The following is a 7,163-nucleotide window of genomic DNA, read 5'->3' on the forward strand; positions in this document are numbered from 1 at the left end:
TATGCTAGTCAGAAATAAAGATTTAAAGAACAAACATGCATTCCACATAGTAGTTATAGATATATGTAGTTTCTTACTATAAGTAATATGTATTATTTATATACATATATATATATATATATCCCCCCTTGTGGGAACAGTTGAAAGAAATGTTAGAACTGTAAAGTTGTACATATGGTTCTGACATGATACTTATGACCAAGTTCAAATTCTTTTGTCTTCCTTTTGCATATTAATTTTATGAATTTCTCAACTTTGACAAAGATTCCTTCAGGATCTTAAATCTCAGACATAAGTAGAATTGTTAAGGTTAGGGGACTATGACAGGGTACTGTATATATATTATAAGAACATTTTATTTTTATTCACAATCAAAGTTTTCAGGAAACATAATTTATTGTGCAATATTATCTCTGATATGTTTGTACAGATAAGAGTTACAACTATTATGCCACAAATGCTTACTTTTGTTATCATTGTCTAAATGCCTATCTACATAGTAATTGGTCCAGGTTTCTTTTCTTTCTTTTTTTTTTTTAAGCCTACAGCACCCGGTATTCCCAAGTGGTCTCCCATCCAAGTACTAACCAGGCCTGACCCTACTTAGCCTCTGAGATCAGACAAGATCGGGCACATTCAGGGTGATATTCAGAGTGGTATGGCCATAGACTGTCCAGGTTTCTTGAACTCAGAATAGCTTTACCTAGGTCAGGACATTGTTATTGAATAACCACTCAATTCCTTTCCTGAAATGCAACTCAGAGAAAACAATTTTAGCTCAATTGGAAAGTGTGTCAAAAGTTAAATTGTGATTAAAGAGTTTCTATGACAAAAAAAAGGCAAATAATTAAAGGCAAAGATGGAGTTTACTGATCTAGTGCTACACAATAATAGTGACTGCTTGTAGTCAAGGGATAGGCAATCTGAACTATGGAGATCTTGTGTCATTGCTCTGTGTTTTAATGTTTTAGCTTGTGACAAACTAGAAGGACAAATAGATTTTAAATGTGCTTCTTTGTTTTAATTCCATAAAAAATATAGGAAGTAGGACTAAGTTTGTGAAAAATTCACACAAATCATTATGACTGGACATCTCTTCTGTGTCTGTGGATTTGACACTTTTAGTAATTCATTTCTTTTTTTTTTTAATATCTGAACTGCATTGAGTAAACAGACATTAAAACCTTGAAATCAATCATCCATGGATGGATCCACTCTACAAAGTCCCCGACAGAAGAATCACTCCTCATTTGTAGAATTCATCTTACTTGGCTTTTCTGATGTTCCCAACTTGCAAGAATTTCTTTTTGGGGTGTTTTTGATGATCTATTTAATTATTCTGATGGGCAATAGTCTCATTATCATAATTACAAGGGCTGACCCTTCCCTGCAGACTCCCATGTACTTTTTCCTTGGAAATTTTTCTTTCTTAGAAATGTGTTATGTGTCAGTCACTCTTCCCAGGTTACTAACAGATCTCTACAGACAAGACAGAATCATTTCTTTCATGGCTTGTGCTATTCAAATGTATTTCTTTCTTGTCTTTGGGGCCACTGAGTGCTTTATTCTGACTGCTATGGCTTATGACAGGTATGTTGCTATTTGTAACCCATTGCTCTACCCTCTCATCATGAACAATAGTCTCTGTATACAACTGGCAGCTGGCTGTTGGATAAGTGGAGTTCCTGTTCATATCGGGTTTACATACTGGATCTTTTCTCTACCATTTTGTGGATCAAATCAGCTGAATCACTTTTTCTGTGACATACCTCCAGTCCTGACCCTAGCTTGTGGGGACACTTTTATGATAGAGATACTGATTTATGTGATTGCCCTTTTAGTTGTCACCATTCCTTTTATGCTGATCCTTGGATCTTATATAAAAATAATCTCAAGCATTCTGAAGCTTCCATCTGCAACTGGGAGAGCCAAGGCCTTCTCTACATGTTCTTCCCACCTTATAGTTGTAGCTTTATTCTTTGGATCAGGTATCATTACATACTTGAGGCCAAAGTCTAGCCACTCAGCAGGAGTGGACAAATTCCTTTCTCTTTTCTATACTGTTGTTACTCCAATGTTTAACCCCATGATATACTGTTTGAGAAACAAAGATGTTATGATTGCATTGAAGAAATTTTTTCTAAGATGGTTCATGTTATGACTTAAGAAACATACTATACTTATTTTTATAATATTTTCTTTTTTAATTATAGTATAATTACACAATTTCTTTTCTTCTTTATCTCTTTCCTACCCTTGCCATGCACAATTCTCCTCATTCTTGGTCACATTCATAGCTACTTTCTCTTAAATCATTGTTATATATAACCCTATGTACATAAAACACAATAAAGTTTTTTCTTTTTTTTTCAGAAAACTTGCATGGTTATTTTTCAATATTCTTGAATTTTGAGGTATTTTAGTGAGTACTCATGGTTACATATCACACAAGACCAGCTCAATAATTATTTTTAAGCAGTAGATTAATTCTAAACTTCAATTTTTACATTTGTGCAAGTTTAATTTCAAGATACCAATACTAAAATTATAAAGTTTTTGTTCTTTTCATGTTAAGACTCCAAAGTAATGACTATATTTTCTATTTCATAAAAATATTCGTGATGTGTATATATGCTTACTCTAATATAATCTTGCAATAATTATTTATTATTAATGAATAGGTAAAATTCAATTAATGCTTTTTACACATTAATGCAATTGCATCATAGTTATATAGTTCTATTAAAGTAAGAAAGAAATATCAGGTTTCAATTGAGATTAAGAATAATTTATGTTAAAGACATGCTTCTTCTGTAAGTAACCTGCTTCTAATCATGGGTTTAAACCATCCTTTTCAAGATGGGTATTGTTGCACATGTCTTTAATGTCAGCCTTTGGAAGGAAGAGGCAAGAGGACTTAAGAGGAGATAAGTGGATTCTACAGAATAGCTCCAGGAGATAAATGGATTCTACGAAATAGCTCCAAGAGATCAGTGGATTCTACAGAATAGCTCCAGGAGATAAATGGATTCTACGAAATAGCTCCAAGAGATAAGTGGATTCTACAGAATAGCTCCAAGACAACTAAGCTTACAAGGAGAAACCCTGTATCAATTCCATATTCCCACACCTTAAGCCCCCCCTCTTCAATGTTCATGATAAATGTATGTTAAATATATATTTTTAATAAAATGTAGAGGCATTTCAATCTAGAAATATAACTGTTCTGGCAAAGGATCACATCCAAAGATTGTCTAGGTCTATGTGAGCTGGCTGGAATGCAGCCATGTCCTTAGTATACACCTTTAATCCAAAAATTAATTTAAGTTTAGTTTCTAGAATGAAGCAGCAAGGTTTGAAAGTCACATCTAATTGGTGGGCAGACAAAGTGATGAATGAAAGAAAGTGAAGGCAGTGGAGTGACATTCATAGAAATGCAATGGAAGTCAGTGCAGCTGGTGAATTTCAGTTCATGGGATTCAGAGCCAGTTTGTATAATCAGTGAAATTCACTGAGAGGCTGAGAGAAGTTTGAACCAGTCACCATGGAGAAGAGTCTTATGCCAGAACAGATGAGCTAAACCAGTCAGCCAGATTTCAGAAAGTAGAAAGGGTAAGCTTTTTCAGCAGTAAGTCTCTGAGATGACAATAACATCTGTCAAATAAAGTTGCATTTACACTGGGCACCCAACTTAATTGGACAAAAAGAAAGGCCACTAATGTTGAAGAAAGCTGACAACAGCTTACAGAAATGTTGCAGAGGACAAGAGACATTGGGCAGAAAACCGAGAAGAAGTTCACCTGGAATTGTCCCCAGAGGAAATATCAGTTCTTTGAGTTTGGCTGGAGTTTAGCTGGACATCTAGATACTTAGGAGACTGAAGTTGCAAGACTTGAATCCAGAGGAAGAAACAAGAGAGGACTTTCTGAGACATTGAATCACAGTAAGCCACCCAAAAAGACAATTTTTAAAAAAGATTTATTTTTTTACTTCATGTATATGAGTACACTGTAGCTGTACAGGCGGTTGTGAGCCTTCAAGTGGTTGTTGAGAATTGAATTTTAGTACCTCTGCTCATTCTGGTCAACCCTACTCGCTCCAGTCAACTCTGCTCGCTCAGTCCCTGCTCGCTCCAGCGAAAGATTTATTTATTATTATAGGTAAGTACACTGTAGCTGTCTTCAGACATGCCAGAAGAGGGCGTCAGATCTTATTACAGGTGATTTTGAGCCACCATGTGGTTGCTGGGATTTGAAATCAAGACCTTTGGAAGAGAGCAGTCAGTGCCCTGACCTGCTGAGCCATCTCACGAGCACCCCCCAAAAACAATTTTAATTACATATACATACTTTTCTTCTTTTTATTGCTATTGGTTATTTTATTTATTTTCATTTCACATGTTATACTCTTTCCTGCTCTAAAATTCCTGTGAAACTCCATTTCACATCCCTTAACACTAATGCTTGCAGTTGAACACATAGCAATATTCCTTGAAAAAGCCTTTGTCATACTGATATGCAACTGTGACCACTGGAGTAAACCTCTCTCTATTTTCAATTGAAATCTTCATACATTTCTTCACAAAAAATTAAAATAATAATTGTACAGTAAGAAAAAAATCTCAAATGGTGTTTAAAAATAAATGTAAAATTAAAAAAATGTACAAGATAAAATAGATATAAAACAAGAAAGGATACAGGAATAACAACAAAATATATCTATGATGGTACAAAAGTTTGATAGATAAGAGATAAAGGAAATAAGAAAACAGAAAGTTCCTAATAGTATACCTAGTGTACCTTATGAAATTGAGGATCAAGATAAACAGTCCATTCAACTTATGTTACTACCTCTTAATGAAATTGAGGAAAGGAAACTTGCTTTCCTAGTTACCCAGGGACAAATACCAGAAAATGGTGATAACTCATGAACATCTAGACTGGAATTCAATTAAACTACAACATAGTAAACAATTTAAAAACATCAGTAATAACTTATGGAATGCACTCGCCCTATGTGTGACAGATACCTTGGCTACCCAAAACAGGGTTATCCCCCAAGACTGGAAAGATTTAGGAGCAGCTGTATTGGAAGCTCGTTCTCAATTAGGAAGATTGAAATGGTGGTGAAAAAAACTGTAATTATGCAGAATCATAATAGGTCTAAATATGTTAGTATCAGGAAAGTTCAATTGTTAGGTAAAGGTCAACATGCTTACTTACAAAAGCAGATGCAATTTTATTACTATAATTATAGAATGTACGTTAGTAGCTTTAAGAGCCTAGCATAAACTGGAAGAACAAGGAAAGAAGTCTATGTCATTCATAAAGATTATGAAAAACCCCAGAGACACTTTTATTGACTTATTACATAAACTAAAGTCAATATAAATAGGAAAATATCAGATCTAGATATAAGACAGGTATCAATTAAAACTTTAGTTACAAAAATGCAAATACAGATTTTTTAAAAAGTTCTTAGATCTTTAAATCTCAGTCAGCGCTGGGCAGTGGTGGAACATGCCTTTAACCCCAGCACTTGGGAGGCAGAGGCAGGCGGATTTCTGAGTTTGAGGCCAGCCTGGTCTACAGAGTGAGTTCCAGGACAACCAGGGCTACACAGAGAAACACTGTCAAAAAAAAAAAAAAAAAAAAAAAAGGAAAAAGAAAAAGAAAGAAAGAAAGAAAGAAAGAAAGAGAGAAAGAAAGTAATGAACTAAATCTTAGTCAGCACCCATGTATGAATGGATTAGAACTACTGATGATATTGATCCTACTGACTATGTAATTAGGCAAGCAATGGCCAATAATCAAAGATATCAATGTGTCTATTGTTTTGACTGTGGGTAACAAGGTCATTTGAACATGGATTATAGGCAGGCTATTCCTAGATACTTCTCTAGAAGATCTCACCCTTCCAGAATTTGTAAAAAATGTGGTAAGGGTAGGCTATGACTAGTGGATGCAGATCAGCAAGAGAAATGCCAGGTAATCCCTTACCACTAGGGAACTCCATAAGGGAGTTAACACAAACCCTGGTAAGTACACAACTTGAGCTTGGTGCTTCCTGTCATCAACACACAGAGCAACTAGGGAAAACTAAACTAGGTATAGGAGACACTATACATTTGATGGCTTGATTGTTTCTGTTTAAATGGGTTGGAAGCCTGACTTGCATGGAGCAGAGCTTGCAATTCAAGTGCCTAAGTGTCTACATTATATATGGATTCATAAAGATTTAATGGTAACTAGACACAAAAGGGAATGAGAGTAGTTGAAAGACACTGAGTTTTAGAAAAGACTGTTGAATTAGATCAACCTGTATACTTTAAAGATGTTTCACATCAGAATGGAAGTCAAGGAATGTGTTACTTTGGGAAAGAGGTTTTGTCTATATTTCAACAGGTGATGAAAGACTAGGAGTTTCATCAATATTGATGAAGATACAATTTGAATAAGAGAACCTTCCATGTGAAAGGTATGACTCAAGGAAGGATGAGATAAAGGAAGACAGTAAATGGAGAACATGCAGGAATCTGAGCCCTCTGCATGGGAACAACTCAACTGAAAAAGATAGATTGTTCATCAGTCTGGCCCATTGGAAAACCTTGATGCTCACATGGACATATGCTGAAGGACAGAGGATCAGACTGGAGATATGAAGGATCATTGCATCAGTGGATCTTCATAAGGTCATTTAGACTGTTAGGTTAAGCATTTTGATAACTATTTCTTTTGTTTTAGTTAAACTGTGTACAATTTTTAGCTTAAATTAAAAGGGAGGAAGAGTAGAAGAATTTTAATCCAGCAACATGCCTGCTCTGTCAAGAGATCACATCCAAAAGCCTTCTAGGTCTGTGTGATCTGAGTGAAATATAGACATCCCCTTAATTCACACTTTGAATCCCTTTGACTAGATTCAGACACATCTTTTTTTTATTAGATATTTTCTTTATTTACATGTAAATTTCTCCATTCCCAGTTTCCCCTCCAAAAAACAAACAAACAAACAAAAACAACAAGAACAAACCCCTGTCACCTCCCCCTCCCCATGCCTGCCAACCCACCCTCTCCCACTTATTAGCCCTGGCATTCACCTACACTGGGGCACAGAACCTTCACAAGGCTGAGGTCCTCTCCTCCTATTGATGATCGAATTTGCAA

At 35.4% G+C, this 7,163-nt stretch overlaps 2 pseudogenes; one reads left to right on the plus strand and one right to left on the minus strand.

Moving 5' to 3' along the window:
* Positions 1-539: 539 nt before the first annotated feature.
* Positions 540-670, minus strand: LOC116092740 (annotated as a pseudogene).
* A 535-nt stretch (positions 671-1,205) lies between these two features.
* Positions 1,206-2,161, plus strand: LOC116092120 (annotated as a pseudogene).
* Positions 2,162-7,163: the final 5,002 nt, after the last annotated feature.

This window comes from Mastomys coucha, unplaced genomic scaffold (assembly GCF_008632895.1).
Source record: "Mastomys coucha isolate ucsf_1 unplaced genomic scaffold, UCSF_Mcou_1 pScaffold15, whole genome shotgun sequence".
Taxonomy (NCBI): Eukaryota; Metazoa; Chordata; class Mammalia; order Rodentia; family Muridae; genus Mastomys; species Mastomys coucha.